Below are 27,826 nucleotides of genomic sequence, written 5' to 3'. Positions count from 1 at the left end.
TAAAGTCGCTTATTAATTATAGAGACATAAATATACCTTTAAAGGGTAGAGCTGACAGAAACATTAACCAATCGATCAAATTTAGTAGCACCACTGTGGGATAAGTTGATTTATACGCATCCTGCTGTGATGTAGGGAGATGCACAGAGTATCACCGATCTTGTATTCTTGCCCAAAATGCTTAATCTCAATCTAAGGAAATGACCAGACAAATCTAGACTGTAGAAGACTTTACAAGACAACTCTCCTGGACCGTTTAAAATTGTTAATGCTAGGAATGGCAAAACAGAGGCAGATTCAGAGATTCTTCAGTTTTTAGGGGTAAAGTTACAAGATATCTGAAACTTTCCAATGGCTTAGCATTTCCCTTACTATCTATTGAACATGAGAGAGGACAAGTGTATCATAGTGGTAACAATTGGTAAATCTAGATGAAGGGTATCTGGAATTTTTATTTTCCTATTTGTTTAACTTTCTTTAGGTTGGAAATTTGTCAAAATTAAATATTGGGATAGAGGGGAATGAGAAAACAGTGTGCTTGATAGAAAGGGATAATGCATGGTTAGTGGTATAACACTAGACTTTGAAATAAATCCTATATTTAAATATTGATTTAAATTTAATTTTACTACTCAAGCAACCTTACCCAAATTACTAAAGCAATATCTCCTCACTAAGTACGTCATACAAGGTAAACGTATGATTAAATGAGATATATTTTATTCCCCTCTTATTCTTCCTGTTGCTGGAAAATAGAAAATTCTACATAATTGCTGATTTCTCGATCCTCACTACATGTAATACAGGAATTTGTAGGAGAGGGTAAAATGGGCTAAAATTCTTGGGAATTCTGGAATTTGCTCAGAGCTTTTTTCCATATTATTGTGATGAAGAGTAAATGAAAATGAACCATCATGTCAAGGAGTTTCAGTTTCCATTTTAATCGCAGCCTTCAGGTTTTTCAAAATCTATATTATTAGGAACTAGCATTAGTTATGTTTCTTTTAGTTGAAAGTGACAGAAAGCCATCTTGAAGTAGCTTAGAGAAGAAGGAGAATTTATTGGAAGGAAGGGTTGAAGACCTAAGCCACAGGAAGGGTAAAGATATGACTGCATCTTCAGAGCAACTGGAACTAGGGACATAGATGCTGGGGGTGTCTTTCATTCTATTTCTCACCATGTTATGTTTGTAGTAACTTTATACTCTCTAATGACTGTTGAGGTTCCTTTCTGGGGCAGGGAATGTGCTCTTTAAAAATCAGGGAGTTTCTTATTGTGTATCTTCTACCACTAGAGACAGCCCAATTTTCTACTTTGGATTCAGGTCAAAAGACGTTGGAAGGAATCCGATTGGCCATTTTTGGGTCAGGTACCTACTTCTGGACCAATCAACTGTAATCTTGTGTTTGAGGGGCCTGGGTAGATGTATACAATCATGGCCACTCTCTTGGACCCACCAGTTGGAGTTGGAGAAAGAGAGCTCCTGAAGTGAAGTGCTGACCAGGAAGTGGTGCAAGTGTTGGCAATACCAGAGTCACAGGTTTTAAGTTGTTTCTAATTTTCATCACCAAAAAATACAGATTAAAATTCAATATTTTATAAAACAAGCACGTTATTAATGCATATATTTGAGGAAAATTAAAATCTTGGGAATCTGAAGAACTCATTGAATTTCTAGAGAAAATGTAAAAGCTAAAGACATCAAGTTACCATAAAAACTAAGCAAAATAATCAGTTTATTTTATTTTTTTTCCTGAGACAAGATCTCACTTTGTCTCCTAAGCTGGAGTGCAGTGGTGCAATCTTGGCTCACTGCAACCTCTACCTCCTGGGTTCAAGCAATTCTCCTGCCTCAGCCTCCTGAATAGCTGAGATCATAGGCATGCACCACCATGCCTAACTAATTTTTGTATTTTTAGTAGAGACAGGGTTTCACCATGTTGGCTAGGCTGGTCTCGAACTCCTGACCTAAGGTGATCCACCTGCCTCGGCCTCCCAAAGTGCTGGGATTACAGGCGTGAGCCACCATTCCCAGCCAAGATTCAGTTTTTTATAAGTGAGATATTGTATGAATGCTTCTAGGGTGGAGAGAAAAGGTAGTACAGTTTAATTATACATTTGGTTTAAAAATTTAGAGAGAAAATATATTGTAACATCATATGACTAAGAAAATTGCAAGTCACATATGGAGAAGTAGTAAAGAGAGGTTATACAGAGGAGTTACCCCTTGACATTGTATCTTTAAAGACGATCTAACTTAACCACATGGTATTTGTTTTTGAACTGTGCATGACTCCTACAACTGAATATCTTTAGTATATGCCTGGAATTTTATCAAAAATTGAATTATTTCCATATTATAGGCATTCTTAACCAGTGAACACATCCGTAACAAAGTGAAAATAGATTTCCCCTCTGAAGTTTTTTCATACTTTAAAGAGTTTAGCATTCCCCCACTTCCCTCATTCCCCAGATGATAGCAACAAGCAAAAAAGCATGCCTCACAATGTCGTGGATGGCATATACTACTTTCAAAAAGATATTAAGGGTGATTGTCCAGTTATGAGGAAGTGGAGTTGTGGGTAGCAAAGCAAGCCAAATTTATTCAGTTTAAGTAGAGGATGTTAAGAGTGTAAGATTGAGTTGGCATGTTGTGTGGCAGTCTGTCCAGTTACAGAATTGCATGCCAGGAACTTGGGTGTACTTGGGTGAATGTGCTGTTTTAAATGACTCTTGACAAACTGAATAGCTTCAATGCTATTATCTCCAGTTTGAGAGTTTAATATAAAGGAGTAAAGAGAGAAAAAGAAGAAAGATATCTAAAAGGCATGCATTAGGAAGCTGCTTTCATGAAATAATCTATAATTTTATATCATTAACTAGTATATGCAATGAATGCAGTGATTGAGCAGAGGTTTAGGTGGCCAGAGCTTATACATTTCTGTCTACAGGTGACACCCATATTGCACTGTAAAAGGAAGCTGCAAGAAGTTAGTGTATTTATAGAACAATTGATCTTCCATCTAGAGCTAGAAATATGACAAGCATATATTCTTGTAGAAATTAGAATTTAAAAAACATATTGCCTTGTTTGCTGAAAATGACCAGGACAGAAGAGGAACAAATATTAAAAGAAATGGAAACTTGCCACTTTTTGTCCTGGTGACTTACGTGGTATTTGCCAAGTTTACCATGTTTTTAATTTGAAAAAGGAAAAAAGTGCCTTCAGCAAATTTTAAAATCACTCTCAACCATAGATTTATAGGTATGTGAAAAACACCTAAATATCTGAATCATAGTTGATACAATATATGAATACAATACCTACAATACGGGCATTTGATTCAATAATAGATTTTTTACAACTTTCATATAAATCCTAGCAGAATCCCTAACAATCTGCTGTTATATGGAAAATTCACAAAAACAGTCTTAGCTGAGAGAGGGACTAGGAATTGGAGAGCTGGGGTCAGTTAACTCTGAGGGGCCATCAGTGCTCAGTCTGTACCTGATATTTGTTACTTAGTGTTTGTGTTCATTTCAAGGTGGCCACAAATTTCTGTTTCTTTGATTTATTTCCCTCAGTGAAACAGTGAGACTAACTTCTAACATAGGGAAACATTCCCACACTGCAAGAGAGAAAGAAAGATATTTCAAAATAATGTTACATGGAATATACAATTCCAAAGGAGGGTAATATTTTATATAGCAAAAGTAATAGTCAAGGAATTTTGTGTCTTTCCCTTATTTTCCCCCTCAAATCTATTTCTAAAGAGAAAGAAGTGCTTTCTGTATCCATGTGACACCATAGATACATCTTAAAATGCTTATTCTTCTCCTTTGCTGTCTTGACTGGCTTCTCATAGTTTAGAAAAAGTTGAAAACAAAAAAGGGGTTAGATTCCATAACTTTTAATAGCATGAATTTCTATTTATTCAAAAAAAACCAGCTGGTATCTTTTGCAAGCTTGATAAGATTTATTTTTAAATTTAATGTAAATATAATAATTTTTTGAGAAAACCAATTTCTATATAATATAGTTAATATGCAAAAGGTAGTGAAGTTATCCTAGATTCAGAAAACATGCTTAACTATTTGCATGATTTTATTATTTCCACTAAGTTTCTTACTTTCTCTTTTTTTAATCCTTTGAGGAAAAGAACAAAAAGATGGAAAACATCTTTTTTCCCCATGGCTTTAAAATTTCCAGAAATGTTAAATCTCTTTTTAAGATGTTACTGGTATTGGTTGTAATCTTCTATAAGACCTGGAATTTTCCTATACTAAGGAAAACCTGGCACATGGTTAAGTTTTGAGATTGTGTGTGAAAGGATTTGGGCTTGCTTGTAGGAAAGTGTTGTGCTTGTCTTATACTTGTTTTAACTATTTAATTCTTAAAACATCAAATTTCAAGTTTATTTCTTCTATATCACTTATTTTTGGTGAATTGTGACTTAGGCTAGCCTGTCTGTGAAGCCCCTGTTATTGGCATAATATTCCTTTGGAACTCTGGTGTTCAGTCTTTAATAACTGCTGCAGAGCAACAAAAACCATTGTTGTACTGAAACACTTTGGCCTTCGTATCTCTGATGGGGAAAATAAAAACTCCATCCGGCTTTTAATTAGCATTTGGCCATATAGAGCACTACTATAAAAATACTTATTTTATTGTATCATATAAAATTGTGCCACATTTGTTAATGCAAGCACAGTGGCCAGCTTTTAGTAGGTGCACGGAAATAAAATACAACTTCTTAAGTCTGTCAGTGAACATAAGGAAAGCTCTACAAAGATAAATTGAGAACTTACTCAACCAATACAAAAAGACTAAAAAAAAAAAAAAACAGGTGGACCACATATGGAATTATTGTTAAAAGAAAACAGAAGTATTGAGAGTATAGTATTTTGCATTGACTCTCCATCATTCTGCTGTTAAATATTCAATAGAGTGATTTCATCAGATTTGTGGTGAATAGGTACAAGCTAACAAACCACTGTATATGCTACATAATTTTGAAATAAAGGTCTTGGTAGAAAGATAATAATCAGCCTCGAGCCATAGGATACCATTTTCAGCAATAAAGAGAAAATAATCAGTGGATCAACTAGTTGGTTGAAAGGAGGAAATAGGGAGGCAATAATTATCAGTTCGTAATCGCCGTGACCATTACCCTCCTCTCCAGCCTCCTCTTGAGCGAGGCTTCTGCACCTGGCACTTCAGTGCAGTTGCAGCTGAGAGAGGACACAGAGGCCAGGCCATAATGGCCAGCTTCCCGGCCCTCCAAGCAGGTCACCATCTCAATGGCTGCAGATGTTTGTGAAGAATGATCCCTCCTAGGTACCCTCCTTCAGCCGTAATCCCAGAGTCCTTGTTGCAGCCAGCAGCTTGAGCTCTTGAACATAAAGGCCAGGCCTGAATTAAGGGGTCTTGAGAAACCTTTGATAGGCCCGGCCTCAGATGTTCTAAGCAGATTGTGAAAGTAATTTACAACAAAGGGCCAGGTTAATTTGAAAATAGTTTTGTTGTTGTTATTGTTGTTTCATATTAAATTCATGTTTTGCTGCTTCTGGTGAGTTTCTATAAACTAATAAGTTTGTCTGATGTAGTTTTCTGATTTTTAAACACATATGCATAAACTGGCTAGGCTATAACTGCTTTTTTATTAAACTATTAAAAAGGAATACCAAAAAGGAGCTTAAAATCAGGTGCATTCAATAAAACTCTATTTGAGTTGGCACCGAGGCAGTTGCATATGTTTCCTAGTTGAGCTGGTGCTGGAAGTTTATCGCTTATATTACCTATGGTTAAATGTTATTTTGCTTCAATAAAAGTCCCATTTGTAATTTCTATCAACTACCATTAGAGTATATTCATAGTTGGTGAATTAACTTTCTGTTAAGGGCAAGTAATACACCCATTTGATTTACTGTATTTTAATAATGATTTGTGCTTTTTGATTAGGCGTAACTTTCAGAAGAAAGGAGAAGAGTTCAAAGAGGGTTTCTTAGGGCAGAATAAGTGCTTCATTTAAACTAATAGATTAAACATGTTTATTACCATTATCTATATTGTCCAGCGGAGAGAAGAAACAATTCTTAGTAAAGAAGGCAGTTAACATACTATTTTAAGAGCCAAATTATTGTTTTCTCTGTATGCTTCTAACTGAAAGGAAATGTTTTCTTCATTTTTCACACAACGTTTTTAAACTTTTGACTTAAGCTGGAATCATTGACCCTTTTTTGTCTGCCCTTCTATGCAATCTGTCTTCTGCTGGGAAAACACTTGTCCTCCTTCCTGGAATTTCTTAACACTATTTGGGTTGGCCCAAAGGAGTTGCCCAAGAGGCAGAGTGGGCTGTGTAAGACTTTAGGATCCAAAGAATGGGACTGTGGTTTCATAAACACACACATTCCATTCCCTGGACTGACAAAACAGCATATACTATGAGCTGTTTCCTAGGTATAGCTCAGATATTTTTAAATTCAACATAATATGGATTCTGTCTAGGTTATACATGCTTACTTCCTGGAGCGACTTCCTAACTAAATAGGATACCTGATGCCTACTGGATATTAATTCTGTACAGTAAATACTATTTTTTAAGGTTAACAGCCTCCTGTCCCTGCATTTTTTGAGGCACATAGTAGCTATGGTGTTCTCTTCTGCTATCCAGTGACAGTACTGTAGTAATGCATTACCAGACACACATTCCTTATGGCCACTTCTGAAATGATGAAATTAAAGTAGATCTCAGAATCACGTTCATTATTTGGAAAAGATTGTTATGAGGTTTTAATTAGAAGGTATGTCCACTGAGAGATTTATGGCTGTAAATTTCCCCATACACATGTTTTTCATTATGCTGGCAGTGAACCAATAACTTTTACGTGATTCCCATCGCCCACTCCTCCCTCCACCCCCTATGAAATTGAAATCATATTAGAGGTCACTCAGGCTTTGGAAAAAGAAAAGTGGGCATTTATAGATTTTCTTGAAACAGGAATCCTTCTGTTTAATAAATAAGCCAGAAATACCTTAGAAAAAGATTAGCTAAATTATTATTTGTCCTGTAAGTGTGGGAAAACAGAAACCATCTGAAACTAAGATTTGTTTTAACAGTTATATTTTGTTCTGTTTTTCAAAATGTGTATTTTCTATGAAGAATATCTTGATTAAATCAGGATTGGGGTGTTGGTCACAGACTGATTAAGGTGTCCCAGTCATTTCACTATCATTTAGATATTGTTATATCTGAGATCAGTGAAAAACACAGCCTTCACCCTCTACGAAACACGCACGCGCACGCGCGTGCTCACACACACACACACACACACACAGTTTGATTGCTATATTATAATGTGATTCTGTGTTCTAAAATAACTGCTGTTTCCCTTGGTTAAAATTACAAATTTTATGCGTAGTTAAGCAATCTTTGCCTTAGATGTAATTTGGAAATCTCCCTTAGTTCCTTAGGGTGGTCATCTAAATATATTATCTTCAAACCAGAAGACAGGAATTAATGAAAAAATGACATTTGAACTTTTTAAAGCAGAAAGATGTTTTTAACATTGAAAATATTTTCTGTATTCTCATATCATAATGATCATACTTTCAACAGTCATTGAGAAAATAAATCTTGTTGAAACTACTGTGAATGAATTCAGTATGATTTTAAATAAATTGACAATTACAATAGCATCTATGTACATTTCAGCAATAACAAAAAAGCAGTTTGAAATATACTATTTATTCAATCTAAAAGCCCAATGAACCTCTATATTCAATAATATTCCTGACTTGGCCCTTCTAGGGTTAGTGACTCACAGAGTTGAAAATACTGTTTTAAAATTAAATGTAAATAGTGTTTAGTCCATTTAAAAAAAAAAATCCAACAATAGCAATTTTGTCAGACCCTTGGGAGATGCCTGTGAAATTCTTTTTTGTTTTTTTGAGATGGAGTCTGGCTCTGTTGCCCAGGTTGGAGTGTAGTGGCGTGATCTTGGCTCACTGCAAGCTCTGCCTCCCAGGTTCACACCATTCTCCTGCCTCAGCCTCTGGAGTAGCTGGGACTATAGGCACCCATCACCAGGCCTGGCTATTTTTTTTTTTTTTTTTTTTTGTATTTTTAGTAGAGACAGGGTTTCACTGTGTTAGCCAGGATGGTCTTGATCTCCTGACTTTGTGATCCACCTGCCTCGGCCTCCCAAAGTGCTGGGATTAGAGGTATGAGCCACTGTGCCCAGCCAAGATGCCTATGAACTTCTTGACCTTTATTGGAGAAATACCATCTGAATAAATTTAAACTAAATGTATGAATATTTCTAAGAATTTGCATTAATACTGCAAAAGAGTTTTACTTATAAAATCATCATAGTGCTGAAAATGCACTATTTGAAAATATTGGTAGACTTGTAGGTTCCTGGAAAATATGTCTGAAGACCCTCCAGGTTAAAAATAATCCAGGTTGAATACTAGTGACAGAGCATGACAATAATTTTGCTCCAAAAACGGACTTTGAACATCGAATATTTCTCAGACTGGAAACAAGGATCTACCAAAATATCCTGTGGGGACTTAAGCCTCTTTGATAGAGAGGATGTATCAAGGAAAATTTTTATGGATTGAGTACTTACACTGTGCTGGCCAATGTTATAGATGATATGTGTTCTATTGAGCCCTCAAAATACCCCTCTAATGTAGTTGTAATTATCCCCCAAGGGTGGCCAAAGAAGGGCAGTGAGACAGGAGCTGCAGAGGAGGCAACATGCTGAACAAATAAACTCCTGGAAAGAGAGTTTTACCATCTGGACCAAATGGCAACTAGGAAGCCTTGGCCTAGACATTAACTGAGAATAATAGGTGAAGAATCCCAGTATCACTGAAGGGTGGACCCAGCCTTAGCAACCACATAGCTATTGTGCTGCAGACAAACAACACATTGTACAGAGAGAACCGGGCCAAGGGAAAGGCTCTCTGAGGACTGAAGCCAAGTAGAGTTATAGGAAGAGTAGAAGAGGCAGCTGCAAGTACTCTGAAGACCAGGAAGAGAACATTTCAGGTTTCAATAGGAAAGACCAGTAGTCCTGGGTAGGGGCTGAGAAAGCTAGTTTGTCTAACAAATATTTGGAATTCGGTAATTTTTTTTTTTTAAAAAGATGAATGGTTGTTGTAACTATTGTTACATTATAACCACCACCATCTCCAATTTAGTGGCATAAAATGGTCATTTTATTAACATTCGTGGATTATGAAGATTGGGAATTTGAGTAGGCTATAGAGGGGCTGGCTTGTCAAAGCCTGGAATCATCTGAAGTTGTTTTACCTACATGCCTGGAAATGGCTGTTGGCTGAAACCTCACTGGGGGCTGTCCACTGGAATATTCCACTTGGCATCTTCTCCATGTGGTTTCTACCTTGGGCTGCCTCACAGCATGGTTTCCCAGAGTAGACAACCCAAGAGACCCAAGCAGAAGTTGCGTCACCTTTTTTGAGCTAGCTCCTGAAGTCATATGGCATTACTTTCACCATCATCACAAATTCAAGGGGAGGAAACAGACCACACTGGAGCAAAATGTCAGAATCACTTTGTAAGAAGAGTATGTAGAAACCAGGCACACTGGTTCATGTTTGGAGTCCCAGCTACTCCAGAGGCTGAGGCAGGAAGATCACTTGAGCCCAGGAGTTCCTGCCTGCAGTACCCTATGATCTTGCCTGTGAGTAGACACTGCACTCCAGCATGGGCAGCATAGCAAGACCCTGTCTCTAAACAGAAAAATAAAAACAAAAGAAGAGCATGTAGGATGGGAAGTATTGTTGCAGCCATTGTTAGAAAATAATCTGCCACAAAGATAGTAGCTCCGGCTGGGGATTTTTTGGGGGATGCAGGGGTGGGTGAGATAGGAGTCTCTAAAGCTGGTTGGGGAAGGTCTGAAGTATAGGGAAGACTCTTTGGAGTGAAGAATAAAAGTGCCTTCATCATCTAGGTTCTCACTGCCAGCCTTAACATTGACACCAGTCCTGCTATGCTTCAGACTGGACATGAGTCTAAGCAGCTTAGCCTAAAAGCCACAATCAATTGACATGGGCCTCTGGCTGACCGGGTTCCTGGGTATCAGCTAACACATAAAGTTTCAGAAACTAGAGAATAGGGTCAATGATGGGGCCAACTTATTAAGAGCCTAGAACCTTGTCCTTTTCTTATATTTGTTATAAAGGCAAGAGGCACTGATCTCTTAGTGTGTTCAATTTTGAAGACAGCAAAGAAATGTGAGGCTGGAGAGACTGTTCTCTTCGTTCACTCCTTAATTAATTAATTCAACAAATATTTGAGTGTCAGCTATGTGCCAGTCTAGGGGGAGGGGAGAATGAAAGGTGAAAGAAAGTGGCTGAATCCCAGGAGGTCAATGGGAGCAGGAAGAGAGCTCCAGCCTCTTATAATGAAAGAGCCCTGGGGGTTTGAGTGGCAGGAGGCCTACCACCTGCGTTATTTTCTCATCCCGTACCCAGGACTACTGGTCTTTCCTATTGAAATCTGAAATGTTCTCTTCCTGGTCTTCAGAGTACTTGCAGCTACCTCTTCTATTCTTCCTATAACTCTACTTGGCTTCAGTCCTCAGAAAGCCTTTCCCTTGGCCCGGTTCTCTCTGTACAACCAGCCTTATTTCTGGCTGGTCAAAATGACCAGCGGAGGCTCACTAAAAAGCAAAGATAGGCTAGATCCCACTTGGCTGAGGCTCTTTGGCTGGAACTCAAATTAGGTCCATTGCAAATGTTTGAAAGAAAATACTGTGAATCGGATTAAAATATCCCCTCATGGCCCTTTGGCCCTCACTTTTTATTCTGTGCTTTAAAATGTCTATTTAAAATTCTCTTTTGAACTTTTCTGCTCAAAAGCCTCAACATTTTTAATTATTTGCACATCTTTTTGTCTGTATTCCTAAATGTTGTATCATTGGTGTAAACATCACAGTGTGGAAACATCAGCCAACGCTCAGTTTTTCCGTGGCTGATTATCCGATGAATTAGTGATCTAAGCATTTTGTTTTTCTTCCTGACAGCTGTCTTCCTTCCAGCTTTTACTACTGTGGGAAGAGTCATGCAGAAGTCAAAATTAAACTCAAAACATTTTGTCACTTATCACCGTTTCCACTAAAACGGTCAGAGAGTGGAGGAGATTGCAAATGCTGGTGAAAATAATTTCCCTCTGTTACCTATAGACTTCAGTTATCCATGCTACATTCTTCTAGCTTCTGAACACAAATAAACAAGATGCTTTTGTAATAGCTATAGATTTGCAAATCATGTCGTTTACACAGGAGTTCTTATTTTATGTACTCCAAGTTCCTTCCAGGCCCTCTTCTGCTAGGACCCTGGATATCATTTAGGTTTGTCAATCAGATGCTCAGATGCTCTTTTAAAGTTGGAAGCAAGGGAAAACCTCAATTTCCATAGTTTCTGCTCTTTTCTCTTAGGCGACATTGTTGTGGCACTGACTGGCAGCTTCCTGATTGTGGCAGTGGTGGTGTGGTTCTAGAGTTTCCCAGTCTTGTGGGTGGCTTCTTGATTGTAGAGGACAGCCTCTTTTCCTTTGCAGCACAATTCGTAGGGATGTCTGTCTATCTGGACCTATGTCTCTTTGGCCTTTTCAATAATTCTCTAAGCCATTTGATAACCATTGGTTAATCTTTCAGTCAAGATTTAATAAACTAGCTAGAATAGATTCTGTTCGCTGAAACAGATCCCTGATTGAAACACGTGGGAAGTTTTGCTGGCCAAGGTAGGGAAATAAACTTCCTATATTGTCTTGGCTATGCAATACTATTAAGACAGGTTTACATCTGGTTTTCAGAAAACTGATTTAAATGCTAGTTTTCTAGGAAATATCAGTCTATACACCAATCTACAGTGGCTTATGGTCCTTAAGAATCTGTGATGGGGTTGACTCCAATAATCTGTTCTATTTCAAAGTGAAAGAAACCTTACTTGTTTTCAGGAAACCATGTGGCCCACATTTCTCAGCCTCCCTTGGAGCTAAACATGGACATGTGACTAAGTCCCACTCAATGAGAAGTTGTTTTGCATGTCCTCTGGAAAATCATTTTAAAAAGATAACTTTCTTCCAGCTACCTGTAGAGCAGATAAAGCCAACAGGACATGCTAACAGATTTGTTGTAGGATGTGAGAAAAAGAGAAGAACCAAGACAAACTTCAGGGAGTTTGGTCAGAGCTACTGGAGGGATAGATATGTCATCAACTGAAATGGGGAAAGCTGTGGGTGAAGGTTTGGAGAAACATCAGGAGTTCAGTTTTGGACGTGGTGAGTTAGAGATGTGTATTTGAGATCCAGGATGGAAATCACAAGTAGGAAATTTGACATAGAAGCCTGGTGTTCAGGAGAGTTCTGGCCTAGAGAAGTAATTTCTAGAGTCTTTAAAGCTAAGAAATCAAATGAGATCTTTATGGGAACGAGTATAAAGACCATAAAGGTGATCAAGAACTGAGTCCTGGGTACTACAAAATTAAGAGGTCAGGGAAAAGGGGAGAACCCTGCAAAGGAGACAAAGAAGGTGAACATAGTGACCTACAAAGGAAGTCAAGAATATATGGCATCCTTGAAGCCAAGTAGAGAAAAAAAAAAAGAGTGTTCGTTTGAACCAAGTGTTGCTGATAGGCCAAGTGAGGTAAATATTGAGCACTGACCATTGGATTCACCAATGCAGAGGCAAGTTGTGGTGGAATAGTGAGGATGAATCCTGGTTGGAATTGGCTTAATACTATAAGAAACCTCCACCATCGCTTCATGGACTTTTCCATTGACTTGTGTTTATTTAAATGTGAGAGGAGGGCAGAGGTAAGTAATGCATGACTTTGTCTTTTCTTTCCAGCTCCCACCCATTATATTTATTTGTTATAAGTATTTTTCTATGATGCTGTTATTGTGCAGGGCACTCTATTTTTCAGAGCTCACTCTGTCTTTGTCGAACCCTATGTAAGTGCTTTTGCTATCTCCATTTAAGATGAAAAATCTGGAACTCAAAACTTCAGTCGATATGAGACAACTAAGAAGTGGCAGAGTTAACACTTGAAATTAGTCAGTTTGGGTCCAGAGCAAATGCTGTTAAACTCTACCCTCAGATACTCCTCTGATGATGAATATGACATGTTCTTAATCATCAGAGATCAGTTTAGAAGATAATTCAGAGCAGTCAACGGATAACTTAAATGCAGTTTGACAAGGGAATTTAGGCAGGAGCTCCTAAATCAGCCTTGAGTGTTCTAAATGACCTTCCTGAAGAAGGAGGAGCTTAACTGGGTCCTGAAGAGCAGGTAAGAATTAGCTGAATAAAGAGGGGACGATGAAGGAAGAAGATTCCAGTAGACCAGTAGAACAGTCAATCTCACAAAGCTCCATGAGAATGAGAGAATACAGCACTTTCAGACAACACTCTTATTATAAGAGATTTCTTTTAAAGATTCTGGATTATATCTGAAGGCAATGGAGAGTCATTAGATAATCGAAGTAGGAGAATGGTGTGTTCAGATTTGTATATCTGAAAGATCATGCTAGCTTCTGCTTTTGAATAGGATGTATTAGTTTGTTGCATTCCAATGTTTCTCCTACAATAACTAGAGGAAACAAGCAAATATAAATGCAAGTTTAAAGACAGCAGAGAGCTGAAGAAATAACCAGATGAACTAGGATTCCTCAGAGTTAGAGTCCTTCTGCAATTAACTGAAAATGACTAGGCATTCTCTTTCCTGGGGACATTTGCTAATTCTGTGTTGACACTGAGCACCAGGCTTGGCCCATCCGAAAGAACGCTACTAAAGGAAATAGAAGGCATTTCCGCTTTCGGCAGCCATGTTGGGCCATTGACAGACTGGAAACTTAGAGAGTTGTAATTGCATGGAATGCGCATGGGAGGCTGGGGAACTAGGCTAAGTTTTCTGAAAGTTAAAGTAAAATTTCCCATAATCTAGTGGTGCTTAAGAAACAAAGTCAAACTAGAGGGAGTGGGCCTGCCTCAGACTCATAGTAGGTCTCTCCTTAATGAATCTGCAAGATTTTGAGGCCAAAAATCAGGAACAAAGAGCCAGACTAAATCTCCTTGCCTTTCAGTGATATGAAAAGGGAGACAGCAGGCTGTGGGTCATACTTAAGGAAAGAAAAGTGGGGCAAAAAACCTTACTAAGACTGCCCCATTTCAAACTTAGTTCAATCCTTGATTATGAATTAAGTTGATTAGCTATCTGAAGTCTCTACAGTTCTTCTATACACAATGTCTGCTATAGAAATACTTGACATGCAAAGAAATGGAAATATTTGCCTAATAATCATGAAAAAAATAGAAGATCAACAGATGATGTAGACCTTGAAGTTAGCAGACAAGAACTTTAAAATAATTGTGGGAAATTTTTATGTATTTCCATAGTTTAGATGTTTGTCCCCGCAAACCTCTTGTTGACATTTGATCCTCAGTGTTGGAGGACAGGCCTAAAAGGAGGTGTTTGGGTCATGGGGGCAAATCTCTCATGAATGTCTTGGTGCCATCCTTGCAGTAATGTGTGAGTTATATTAGTTTCTGCTAGAGTTGGTTGTTAAAAAAAGAGCCTGCATTGCCCCATCTCTCCTTTGCTTCCTCGCTTACCATGTGATCTCTGCACATATTGACTCCTCTTCACCTTCCACAATGAGTGGAAGAGGTCTGAGGCCCTCACTGGATGCAGATGTCAGCACCATGCTTCTTGTGCAGCCTGCAGAACTGTAAGCCAAATAAATCTCCTTTTAAAATAAATTACTCAGCCTCAGGTATTCCATTACAGCAACACTAAGTAGACTAAGACACACACCTCTCACAGTAATTGATACAGCAACTGGGAAAATCTGCAGGAATACGGAAATTATGAACATTATGAATCAACTTGACATAATCAACATATACAATACTAGACTTGCAGCTGCAAAGGGCACATTCTCTTCAAATATGTATAAGACATTACCAAAAGAGATTTCATACAGCACCATAATGCAAGTCTCAGTGAATTAAATCATGAAAAGTATGTTCTCTGACCACAGTGGAACTAAGTTAGATCACTTACATAAAAATCCCCAAATGTTGGAAATTAACCAATATACTTCTAGATTGGACAGGACACAGAAGAAAACAATAGAAAAGAGAAATCTTTCGAACTGAATGATGATGACAATATCATACTCATGGAATGTAGCTAAAACAGTGCTGAGAACATTTACAATTCCAAATGCATGTATTAGAAAAGAAGCAAGTTAAACCCAAAGAAAGTGGAAAGCAGAAAGTAATAAGAACAATGATTAATAAAATAGTAGAAATACAATTTAAAAAATCAACAAAGCTAAGAATTGGTTTTTAAAAAAGATTTTACAAATTGATAAGCCCCTAGCAAGACTGATCAAGAAAATGAGAAAATACAAATTGCCTATGTTAAGAATGAAAGATGGACAAAACTATTGATATTATAGACATTATGAAAACATCAAAAGGATATCATGTGAACTTTTATGTAAAGTGGGGGAAAAGGCTGAGCATCCTCAGCTTTGGCATGTAAAAATTCACGTAACCCCCTCTTTTCAGTATGATATCCTTGCAGTCAATTGTGTTCAGTGTTTTCCAGTCTCTTTTCCCAAAGAATGAACCTCTAGTAATCTGCTATGGTGAGAAAAAGACTAATACTCACTCTCCAAAAGAAGGAAGAGATATATGACTTAGGTTTAAAGCAAACTGTCAGCAGATCTTGCTGTTTTTAGTCCCAGTTAATCACTGATTCTAGAAGAACATGGTGTTTTTATTTTTAAGACTTTCTGGGATTGTTTCTGTGGTAAAAATTGGCTTACATCTTGACTTTCTCCTGCTGGTTAAGGATTTAATTTCCTCAGAACAACTAATTTAATTTAATTGCCATTCTTCTGCTTTCTAGCTTCTAGAATTGGGTATCCCTCAAATGCCCTTGCATTTCTCTAGTCCTGTGAATGTATGCCTTTTTCAAAATTCGGTAGAGAAGTTTCTGGAAGGAAGAGCCTTAAGTGCTCACGTTCAAAATTCTATCTTTCACTGGAAGTTCCCCTTGGTATCTCTTGCACTATGCTTTGTGTAGTCAGAAAATTGGACTCAGTGTCTTAGGTAGAATGGGGGCTACTCATTTTTATAATACATCTTGTAGAATTATGTGATTTTTAAATATGTTCTTATGTAGCTTTGATAGAGGAAAAAAATAGAACCACTATAAACACCAAACCAAAACAAAAGGAGGTATAAGGAGATAAAGAAGTAAGAATATTTCACTGGATAGGATTGCTGTAAGGATGAAATGAGATCACATGTATAAACACTAGGACAGTGCTCCATAAACAGCAGTAGCTGTTTCTCTCTGCTTCCTTAGAATTTTTGTAAAAAATATTTTAAGTTCAGGGGTACATGTGCAGGTTGTGCAGGTTTGTTACATAGGTAAATATGTCCAGTGGTGGTTTGCTATACAGATCATCCCATCACCTAGGTATTAAGCCTAGCATTCATTAGCTATTCTTCCTGCTGCTCTTCCTACCCCCTACAACCCTCCAACAGGCCTGATGCATTGATCCCTCCCATACATGCATGTGTTCTCATCATTCAGCTCCCATTTATAAGTGAGAAGATATAGTATTCAGTTTTCTGTTCCTGTGTTAGTTTGCTGAGGATAATGGCATCCAGCTCTATCCATGTCCCTGAAGAGGACATGATCTCTTCCTTTTTTATGGCTGCATAGTATTCCATAGTGCATATTTACCACATTTTCTTTATCCAGTCTATGACTGATGGACATTTAGGCTGATTTTATATCTTTGCTGTTGTGAATAGTGCTGCAAGTGCATGCCTGTATCTTGATAATAGAATGATTTATATTTTGGGGGGTATATACCCAATAATGGAATTGCTAGGTCTAATGGTATTTCTGCCTCTATGTCTTTGAGGAATTGCCACACCGTCTTCCACAATGGATTGAACTAATTTACACTGGCACCAACAGTGTAGAAACATTCATTTTTTTTCACAACCTTGACAACATGTGTTTTTTCACTTCTTAATAATAGCTATTATGATTAGTGTGAGATGGTATATCATTGTGATTTTGATTTGCATTTCTCTAATGATCAGTGATGTTGAGCTTTCTTGTCCTGTTTGTTGGCTGCATGTATGCCTTCTTTTGCTAATTGTCTGTTCATGTTTTTTGCCCACCTTTAATGGTTTTTTTTTCTTGTAATTTGTTTAAATTCCTTATAGATGCTGGATATTAGACCTTTGTCAGATGGATAGATTGCAAATATTTTCTCCCATCCTGTAGGTTGTTGTTTTACTCTGTTGATAATTTCTTTGGTTGTGCAGAAGCTGTTTAGTTTAATTAGGCTTATGTGTCAGCTTTTGTTGCAATTACCTTTGGTGTCTTCCTCATGAAATCTTTGCCCATGCCTATGTCCTGAATGGTATTGCCTAGGTTGCTTTCTAGGGTTTTTATAGTTTTTGGCTTTATATTTAAGTCTCTAATCCACCTTGAGTTGATTTTTGTATATAGTGTAAGGGAGGGATCCACTTTCAGTCTTCTGCATATGGCTAGCCAGTTCTCCCAGCACCATTTATTGAATAGGGAATCCATTCCCTATTGCTTGTTCTTGTCAGGTTTGTCCAAGATCAGATGGTTGTAGGTGTGCAGTCATATTTCTGGGATTTCTATTCTGTTCCATTGGTCTATGTGTCTGTTTTTGTACCAGTATCATGCTGTTTTGGTTAATGTAGACTTGTAATATAGTTTGATGTCAGGAAGTGAGGCTTCTAGTTTTGTTCTTTTTGCTTAGGATTTTCTTGGCTATTCAGGCTCTGTTTTAGTTTCACATGAATTTTAAAATAGTTTTTTTCTAATTCTGTGAAGAATGTCAATGGTAGTTTAATGGGAATAGCATTGAATCTGTAAATTGCTTTGGGCAGAATGGCCATTTTCACAATATTGAGTCTTCCTATCCATGAGCATTGAATGTTTTTCCATTTGTTTGTGTTACCTCTGATTTCTTTGAGTAATGGTTTGTAGTTCTACCGGAAGAGGTCCATCACTTTTCCTGTTAGCTGTATTCGTAGGTATTTTATTCTTTTTGTGGCAATTGTGAATGCAATTCATTCATGATTTGCCTCTTGGCTTGCCTGTTGTTGGTGTATAGAAATGCCAATGATTTCTGCACATTGATTGTGTATTCTGAGACTTTTCTGAAGTTGCTTATCAGCTTAAGAAATTTTGGGCTGAGGCAGTGGGGTTTTCTAGATACAGGATTATGTCACTTGCAAACAAAAAAATAGTTTGACTTTCTGTCTTTCTGTTTGAATACACTTTATTTCTCTCTCTTGCCTGATTGCCCTGGCCAGAACTTCTAACACCATGTTGAAGAGGGGTGGGAAGAGAGGGCATCCTCGTCTTGTGCCAGTGTATTAGTCTGTTCTTACTTTGCTAATGAAGACATACCCAAGACTGGGTAATTTATAAAGAAAAAGAGGTTTAATGGACATCACAATCATGATGCAAGGCAAAGGAGGAGCAAAGTCGTGTCTTACATGGCAGCATACAAAAGAGAGGGCATGTGCAGGGGAACTCCCCTTTATGAAACCATCAGATCTCATGAGACTTACTCACTATCAGAGAACAGCATGGGAAAGATCTGCACCCATGATTCACTTACCTCCCACTGGGTCCCTCCCGTGACACATAAGAATTATGGGAGCTAAAATTCAAGATTTAGATTGGGACACAAGCAAACCCTATCAGCTGGTTTTCAAGGGGAATGTTTTCAGTTTTTGCCCATTTGGTGTGATATTGTCTGTGGGTTTCTCATATATGGTTCTTATTATTTTGAGGTATATTCCTTCAGTACCTAGTTTACTGAGAGCTTTTAACATGAGGGGATATTGATTTTATTGAAGGCCTTTTCTGCATCTATTGAGATAATCATGTGTTTTTTTTGTCTTCAGATCTGTTTGTGTGATGAATCACATTTACTGATTTTCATATGTCAAACCAACCTTGAATCCCGGGGATGAAGCCTACTTGCTTGTGGTGGGTAGGCTTTTTGATGTGCTGCTGAATTTGGTTTGCCAGTATTTTGTTGAGGATTTCTGCATCAATGTTCATCAAGGATATTGGCCTGAAGTTTTCTTTTTTTTTTTTTTTTGAGATGGAGTCTTGCTCTGTCACCCAGGCTGGAGTGCAGTGGCCGGATCTTGGCTCACTGCAAACTCCACCTCCCAGGTTTACACCATTCTCTTGCCTCAGCCTCCTGAGTAGCTGGGACTACAGGCACCTGCCACCTTGCCTGGCTAGTTTTCTTGTATTTTTTTAGTAGAGATGGGGTCTTTTTTTAAAAAATATCTGTCAGGTTTTAGTATCAGGATGATTGTGCCTTCATAGAATAAGTTAGAGAGGAGTCCTTCTTTTTCAATTTGTACCTGTGGTAGAATTCATCAGTATATCCATCTGGTCCTGGGATATTTTTGGTTGGTAGGCTATTCCTGCCTCAATTTCAGAACTCATTATTAATCTATTCATGGATTTAATTTTTTTCTGATTCTGTCTTGGCAGGGTGTATGTGTCCAGGAATTTATCCATTTCTTCTAGATTTTCTAGTTTATTTGCATAGAGGTGTTCATATTATTCTCTGACGATTGTTTGTATTTCCATGAGGTCAGCAGTAATATCCCCCTTATTATTTCTGATTGTGTCTATTTGAATCTTTTCTCTTTTCTTCTTTATCAGTCTAGCTAGCAGTCTATCTATTTTACTAATTTTTTCAAAAAATCAGCTCCTGGATTCATTGATTTTTTTTTTTAAGGGTTTTTTATGTCTTTATCTCCTTCAATTCTGCTCTGATCTTGGTTATGTCATGTGTTCTGCTAGATTTGGGGTTTGTTTGCTCTTGCTTTCTTAGTTCTTTTACTCGTGATGTTAGGTTATTAATTTGAGATCTTTCTAGCTCTTTGATGTGGGCATTTAGTTCTATAAATTTCCCTCTTAACACTGCATTAGCTGTGTCCCAGAGATTCTGATACATTGTCTCTTTTTTCTCATTAGTTTCAAAGAATGTCTTGATTTATGCCTTAATTTCATTACTTACCCAGGAGTAATTCAGGAGCAGGTTGGTCAATTTCCATGTAGTTGTGTGGTTTTTTTGAGTGAGCTTCTTAATCTTGAGTTCCAATTTGATTGCGCTGTAGTGTGAGATATTGTTTGTTATGATTTCAGTTATTTTGCACTTGCTGAGGAGTGTTTTACTTCTGATTCTGTGATCAATTTTAGAATAGGTGCCATGTGGCGATGAGAAGAACATATGTTCTGTGGTTTTGGGGTGGAGAGTTCTGTAGATACCTATCAGGTCCACTTGATCCAAAGCTGAGTTCAGGTCCTGAATATCTTTGTTAATTTTCTGTCTTAAGGAGCTAATATTGTCAGTTGGGTGTTAAAGTGTCAACATTATTAGTGTGGGTCCTTGTAGGTCTTTAAGAACTTGCTTTGTAAATCTGAGTGCTCCTGTATTGGGTGTATATATTTTTAGGATAGTTAGCCCTTCTTGTTGAATTGAATGCTTTACTATTGTGTAATGCCCTTCTTTGTCTTTTTAAAATCTTTGTTGGTTTAAAGTCTCTTTTGTCAGAGACTAGGGTTGTAACCCTGCTTTTTTTCTGTATTCCATTTGCTTGAATTTTTCTCCATGCCTTTATTTTGAACCTACATGTGTCTTTGCATGTGAGATGGGTCTTTTGAAGACAGCATACCAATGGATCTTGCCCCATTTATATTTAAGATTAGTATTGTTATGTGTGGATTTGATCCTGTCATCATGATGTTGGCTGGTTGTTTTACAGACTTGTTTATGTGGTTGCTTCACTGGTCTATGTGCTTTAAATATTTGTAGTGGCTGCTAATGGTTTTTCCTTTCCATATTTAGTGCTTCCTTCAGGATCACTTGCAAAGTAGACCTGACAGTAACAAATTCCCTCAGTATTTGCTTGTCTGAAAATGATCATATTTCTCCTTTGCTTATGAAGTTCAGATTGGTTTGATATGAAGCTTTGATTGGTTTGATATGAAATTCTGGTTTGAAACTGTTTTTCTTTAAGAATATTGGATATTGGCTCCCTATCTCTTCTAGCTTGTAGGGTTTCTGCTGAAAGGTCCACTGTTAGTCTGATGGATTTCCCTTTGTAGGTGACCTGGCCTTTCTCTCTGGCTGCCTTTGACATTTTTTCTTTCATTTTGACCTTGGAGAATCTGAAGATTATGTGTCTTGGGGATGATCTTCTCATGGAGTATCTTATTGGGGTTCTCTGCATTTCCTGAATTTGAATGTGCCTGTCTTGCTAGTTTGGGGAAGTTCTTTTGGATGATATCCAGAAGTATGTTTTCCAATTTGGTTCCATTCTTCCGTTCTTTTTCAGGTACCCCAATCAGTCATAGATTTGGTCTGTTTACATAATCCCATATTTCTTGGAGATTTTGTTCATCCCTTTTCATTCTTTTTTTTTTTTTTTCTATTCTTGTCTGCCTGTCTTATTTCAGAAAGATAGTCTTCAGGCTCTGAGATTCTTTCCTCCACTTAGTCTATTCTGCTATTAATACTTTTGATTGCATTGTGAAGTTCTTGTAGTGTGTTTTTCAGCTTTAACAGGTGAGTTATGTCCCTCTCTGAACTGGCTGTTTTGGCTGTCAGCTCTTGTATTGCTTTATCCTAATTCTTAGCTTCCTTGCATTGGGTTACAACATGCTCCTTTAGCTTAGCGAAGTTTGTTATTATCCACCTTATGAAGTTTACTTCTGTCATTTCAGCCATCTCAGCTTCAGTGCAGTTCTGTGCCCATGCTGGAGAGGTGTTCTTGGCATTTAGAGGAAAAAGGACACTCTGGCTTTTTGAGTTTTCAGGATTTTTACATTGATTCATTCTCATCTCTGTAGGCTTCTCTTTCTTTGATCTTTGAGGTTGCTGACCTCTGGATGGAGTTTTGGGTTTGTGTTGTTGTTGTTTGTTTTTCTTTTAACAGTCTGTCCACTCTTCTGTAGGGCTGCTTGGTTTGTTGGGGGTCTGCTCAAGATCCTAGTTGCCTCAGTTTTTCCCATACCTGAAGGTATCACCAGTGAAGGCTGCGAGACATCAAAGATGGCAGCCAGCTCTTCCTCTGGGGGTGGGGGTGGTACTGACCTACTGCCATCCCAAGTGCACCTATATGAGGTGACTGAAGACCCTGGTTTGGAGGTTTCACCTAATCAGGAGGAAGGGGATCAGTGACATGCTTAAAGAAGCTGTCTGGCTGCTTTCTGGTAGAGTAGCTCTTCCGTGTTGGAGATCTCTTCAGCTCCCAATTGATTTGGGCTCTCCACAGGCCGACAGTCTGGACTGGCTGAGAAGCCCCAAGGCCAAGGTGGCAGCCTGCCTCTCCCCTCAGGCTCTCCATCACAGGGAGAACATGGGCAGGGGTGGCTGGAGGCCCCAGCTTGGAGGACCCCACTGGCAGGACCCACCCTGTGAGGAGGAGTGGATCTTACTTAAGCAGTCTGGCCAGGCCTCAACAAAACAGCAGAGATATGGTAGGGACCCGCCTCTGCCCCTGTCAGCTTGGACTCTCCAAAGCCAGTAGGCTGGAACAGTTGAGTTGTCCAACCAACCCAGGGAGCAGCCCTCCCCTCCCTTGGGCACTCAGCCCCAGGGAGCAATCAGAGAGCTCTGTTATTAACACGTGCTGGTGGGTGTGGCTAGGGGGTCTGGCCAGGAGGTCCTGCTCAGTGAGGAAGAATGGATTGGGGCTTCACTTAGAGAAGCAGTCTGCCCAGATCTGGCAAAGAGACTGTGTTGCTCTGCTGGGTGGACCCTTTCTCCTCCAGACCATTTGGACACCCCAAAGCCCGCAGGCTGGAATGACTGAGTCGACCTAACAGGAGAGGTGACGACCGCCCTTTCCCACCGCTGCCCCCTCCAGGCTCTGCCTCATCTCAGGCAGGCTGCATCCTGTTGCTGGGGGTTGGCTGGAATTCCAAGCCAGTGGGTCTTATCTTTGGAGGTGTCCTGGAAGTGGGACTTGCAGAATGAGGCTGCTTGCCTCTCCGGATTCTGCTACCTTCCTAAGGGTATGTATGGACCTCCCTCCTTGCTTGAGTTGCAGACACATTTGCTGGGGATCTCAGGCTGAAGTATGCAAAGCTCCTGGGTCTCTGTGCATGCCTGAGCAGCTGCTCTGCCGAGACTCCACACAGCTGTGTGTGACAGACCCAAGGCCCTGGTGGGATGGGCTCACGAGGGGATCTCCTGATCCCTTGCTTGCAAAGATCCATGGGAGAAACATAGTTTTCCTTGGCTCTGTATCACTCCCAGGTGGACTGTTGCCCAACCCACCCCCCCCCCCGCCCCGCCTCTCTTCATTCTCTGTGGGTCGAGTTGTTTTCGTAATCAGTCCTAATGCAAGAACCTGGATATTTCAGTTGAAGGTGCTGTGTTCACTTGCCCCTTTCATTCCTCTCCATGAGCGTTCCGGACCTCGGCTGCTTCTAATGGACCATCTTGGCCCCTCCCCCTACTTCCTTTCGATGCTTCGGTTCTCACTCTGTGAAGTCAGTAGGTTCCAGCCTTGCTTGTACATTGAATTCACTGGGGAACTTTAGAAAATCCTAATGCCAAGCCACACTGCAAACCAATTGCATCAGGTTTCCTCAGGGTAGGGCCCAGGCATCAGCATTTTCCAAATTCCCAAGGAGCCGATCTATCTGCTGAGGTCAATGAGTGAAACCAGGGCTGAAAGAGAGATCTCAAATGCGTTGTCCACAGTACCTACTGACTGCTGTTCCTTCTACTTTGGGAGCAGAAAATGTTACTGTCTTTGCAGTGATTATTAATACTTATGTCAGCTCCAGTGTTGGTGAGCAATTTTTCAATTTGATATTCCTCTACCACAAATTCTGGGAACTCTAGTTATGGTTGGGACAACATAGGGACTTGGGAAAGTATTTGCCCAAAGTTCCTAAAATGGGGTTTAAAAAACAAAACAGATCAGGCACGGTGGCCCACGCCTGTAATCCCAGCACTTTGGGAGGCTGAGGTGGGCAGATCACATGAGATCAGGAGTTTAAGACCAGCCTGGGCAACGTGGTGAAACCCTGTCTCTACTAAAAACACAAAAATTAGCTGGGCGTGGTGGTGGGCACCTATACTTCCAGCTACTCGGGAGGCTGAGGCAGGGGAATCACTTGAATCTGGGCAGAGGTTGCAGTGAGCCGAGATAGCACTACTGCACTCCAGCCTGGGGACAGTGAGACTGTCTCAAAAAACAAAAACAAAAAACGTGTTAGGTATTTGCTTATTTTTTTTTAACAGTTGTGATGGGTGAATGGCCCTCCTCAGCCACCCTTCTACTAGATGAGCCCTGCCAGCCCCAGTTGCCGTGGATCTTCCAAAAAAAGAACCTGCCATGCTGCCATGGCTACCAACACAGACCTTCAGTGGAAGAAGGAGGGAGTAAGGACTGTGAATGGAGAAAAGAGGAAAGAAGGAAAAGGAAGGAAGATGAAGAGACAAAGAGTAGGAGGAGGAGCAGAAGTGGGATGAGCAGGCCAGTGGGATATGTGTTGCTGGGAAATTTGGGGTCTTGCTGCCCCAGTGCCTATGTTGGCTAAGGGTAGAGGAGAAGCCAGAAGGACCATCTATGGGTCTACCACTGAGGGACCCATTCTCCTTCCCTAAGCCCCACCAGTTTCAGTAGTCTGATGCAGGGCTAGGTAGAGACCAATCTGAGTTTTTTTAAAACCCTGAAGAATTAAATCAGGAGTAGCATTTGTGGTTGAGAAGTTCCACTGAGGCCAGGCACTATGATAAAATGCCACATATTGAGACAGAATTGGATCTTGTAAAACAACAAAAGTTGCAATATGCCACTTACTTAGTTTAACCCACTTTGTGACTCAGAATTTTGGTAATGTCTAGAATGTAAAACTTAAGGAATTTGACATAAGTATTTTCCGAAAATGACTGAACTCCACCATAAGAACTAAAAATGCTTTAGTACTGAGTTAGCCTAAATACATACATACATACCATCAACTCTAAATAATAGATATTGAAGGCTTGTTTTACACTTCTAGCTTGCTTCTGTATAGATGTATCTGTTCTTAATTAAGGATTTGAAAATTCCTCACAAACTGAACAACTGAGAGAAGATGGATTCATGTATTTGTTACTCCATTCCTCAAAACATTTATTAACCACCTATTATGCCTTAGGTCAGGTCTTGGAAAACAAAAAAAGAGAAAGATACCTTGCCTACCCTCAGTGAAGAGAAAATCATAGCCACGTGACTCCAGGGAGCTATGGGACCCCCTGGGAATTGTGTCTTTTCTGGTCTAGTCTAAACTTCTTTTCCTATATAGTCAAAGCCTGCAGATCATTCTTTGCAAATTGTTGCAAATTGTCTTGTTCCTGATGGATTAAATGCAGATATGGAATTCTGCCTTGGGCCATGCAATTTTGTAAAATATATATTTGGTTTTCATCTCCATTTACTCATGTACAGCTCCTAAAACCCCTGGAATCTCTGGAGTGATAAGAATGTCTTTTGTATGCTAATGAGATGACTGGTGGCTGGGGCCTCCAGGTAGCTTCAGGATAGAGTCTAGTCACCAGAAAGATTAAGGCATGATTAGAGGATTGGAACTTTCCAGCCCCACCTCCCAAATTGCAAGGAGGTGTGAGAGCTGAAGGTTGAGTTGATCACCAATAGCCAGTGATGTAATCAATCATGCCTATGTAATGAAGCCTCCATATAAACCCAAAAAAAGTGGGTTCTGGAAACTTCTGGATAGCTGAACATATGGAATTTCCTGGAAGGTGGTGTGCCTGATAAGGGCATGGAAACTCCATACCCCTTTCCTCATGCCTCGCCCTATCTATCCCTTCATCTGTCTATTTATCTGTATCCTTTATAATATCCTTTATAATCTGGTAAACACTAGTTAAGTGTTCCCTTGAGTTCTATGAACAGGTCTAGCACATAAATCTAACCTAAGGAAGGGTGGTGGGAACCCCAATTTATAGCTGGTCAGTTAGAAGCACAGGTCACAACCTGGGGATTGTGACTGGCATCTGAAGTGGAGGGGGCAGTGTTGTGGGACTGAGACCTCAACCTGTGGGATCCGATGCTACCTGATAGATAGTGTCAGACTTAAATAGAATTACAGGACACCTAGCTGGTCTGCTGCAGAATTGATTGCTTGGTTGGTGTGTAGGGAAATTTACCCCCACACTTCTGGTGTCAGAAGTACTGTACTGAATGGTGAGAGACAGTAGGAAAACACATTGGTTTTTCCTGTACCTTTCTTGTAGGCTTTTAGTGCCATTTTCAGATAGTCCTAAGCCTCTTCCATGCTTGCTTTTGCAGGGCAGTTTTTATCAATAACATTGCTAAGGCTTTTGCTTTTCTCTAGCATGCCCTGGAAAAAGTGTGCTGCTGGGTTTCCTTTCCTCTCTAGAGGAGTGATTTCTTTCAGCCCATGTCCTTGTGTCTGCACACAGCAAGTGATGCAATCTGAGCACTCTATGTCCTCTTTCTCAGGAAGAAATATTGGATGTTTTAAATTGCTTTGGGTGGAATTAAATTGTAGCTACTTGAGATGTGACTAAGGGCGAGATGAGTAGATTATGGGTGAGAAGACCACAGCAAGGAATGAGGGCCTGAGAAGCACATGGCAGTGTTGAGGGTATTTATTCCTTCCCTCCCTGAGTAAGGACAATCTGGTTGGCAGAACCAAATCACAAATCAGAGTTTGATTAACACTCCTGTGTTAGGCTGTTATGCCCAGACCATTTATTCCCCAAAGAAGACCACCAGAGTCCAAGTCAAAGCCAAGCGGCAAGGATCTTTAATGCAAGTTCGAACTTGGTCCCTCCGTTTCACAACATACAAGAGGGCCTCGAACAATGCGTGCGCTCGCTTTTTATAGCCCGATGTAAACAGGACTTGTAAGGTTACAGAGGAACAAGGAACAAGAGAATTCTTTAGGTTACGGCATTACAATTGGTTAACATATTAAGTTTATACATTTAGCAGTTATCTATTGGTTCCCATGCTTTCAGTAAAACTACAAATGGCAGTGTCCTTATCAGGGATTTCCCAGGATTTCCCAAGCTGAGGTATATGGAGGAATATTTTCACTGGGCCGTGTTTGTTCTGGGCCTGTTTGGGCCCAGGAAATTGAGAGATACTGGGCTTGTTTGTACTGGGCCCAGGAAATTGAGAGATACTGGGCTTGTTTGTACTGGGCTTGTTTGTGTTGAGCCCGGGGCTGAGGAATGTGCCTGGTTTCTTTCATTCCCCCCTTTTTTTAGGTACCTCTAGAGCCAATCTTGGGTCTTATAAATCTGATTCTGCTTCAGCATCTACAGGTTGGTATTGGGCTCTGAGGACCATGAGCTGTACGGTGTTGAACCTTTTCCTGACAAACTGCAAAATTCTGTTAATAACACAAGGTCCTACGGTAAACAGAAACAGTAAACTTAGCAGGGGTCCAAGGAAGGGGGCTGACAGAGAAAACATAGAGGAATTCTACCATTGTCATCATGACACTGAGATTACATACTTTACACAGTAATAGAATATTACAAAGTAAGTGGGGGCAGGATGAGATCACAGTATGTTGTTAAAATTAAAATTAAAATTGCTAATGAAATCTTGGGCATGCATAGTCATTGATAACATTTTATCAGGAAATAGGGTTTGAGAGCAGACAACCTGACTGACCAAAATT

Source organism: Colobus angolensis, unplaced genomic scaffold (assembly GCF_000951035.1).
Source record: "Colobus angolensis palliatus isolate OR3802 unplaced genomic scaffold, Cang.pa_1.0 Scaffold194, whole genome shotgun sequence".
Lineage (NCBI taxonomy): Eukaryota > Metazoa > Chordata > Mammalia > Primates > Cercopithecidae > Colobus > Colobus angolensis.
The sequence above is the reverse complement of the archived record's forward strand: the minus strand, read 5'-3'. Positions refer to the sequence as shown.